This window comes from Penaeus monodon, chromosome 22 (assembly GCF_015228065.2).
Source record: "Penaeus monodon isolate SGIC_2016 chromosome 22, NSTDA_Pmon_1, whole genome shotgun sequence".
In the NCBI taxonomy this organism is placed as follows: domain Eukaryota; kingdom Metazoa; phylum Arthropoda; class Malacostraca; order Decapoda; family Penaeidae; genus Penaeus; species Penaeus monodon.
This window is the reverse complement of record NC_051407.1, coordinates 4,990,997-4,991,564: the sequence shown is the minus strand read 5'-3', so window position 1 is coordinate 4,991,564 and position 568 is coordinate 4,990,997. Positions and strand designations below refer to the sequence as shown.

The window sequence follows — 568 nt, the reverse complement described above, 5'->3', positions numbered from 1 at the left end:
AGATGTTGACATGGCCTTAGATATGAAAGTGGAGATTCAGTAACAGTACAATCTGTGCTTCTAGGATCATTAAACATTTTATATGAATGCATTTACTCTAAAATGTATAGATCTTTTCATAACTAAAAAATATTGGAATTTTGTTGTTGTTTTTTTCTTAGTATCCCCAAGTCAAGTTGTTGCTGTGTATAAAAAGTAAACTGAAGATCATGACAGCTGATATCACCTCCCTCAGTTGAAGTTGATCCATTAGTATGGCATTCCACCAACAAATGTAACATAATTACAGAACTTAATGATAATGATAATGATATATCTGTCTTTAGAGCTGTGACTGTGGAAAATTTTGTGGCTGTCCTCCAAGCTTACAATTTGTCTGGAAAACAGGAATAAAAAATGCAGAATTTACATAACATATTCCACTTGAAACAGATTTAAACCAATTATTCTTGATGTTTTATCATTTAAATATTATGAAGATAAATCTACTTGTAGATAATGATGGTAATAGCATACACAGTATTTCCAATGTTTATTATAACTTCAACTATGTAACCTTTTTTCTTTA

At 29.8% G+C, this 568-nt stretch overlaps 1 protein-coding gene across 1 annotated transcript in view; it reads left to right on the top strand.

The window, feature by feature from the left end:
- LOC119586842 (ATP-dependent RNA helicase HAS1-like) overlaps window positions 1-142 on the top strand; it is a gene marked incomplete in the record, with an annotated part of 10,641 nt that extends 10,499 nt beyond the window's left edge. The window contains 1 exon segment of the mRNA XM_037935570.1: window positions 1-142.
- Window positions 143-568: the final 426 nt, after the last annotated feature.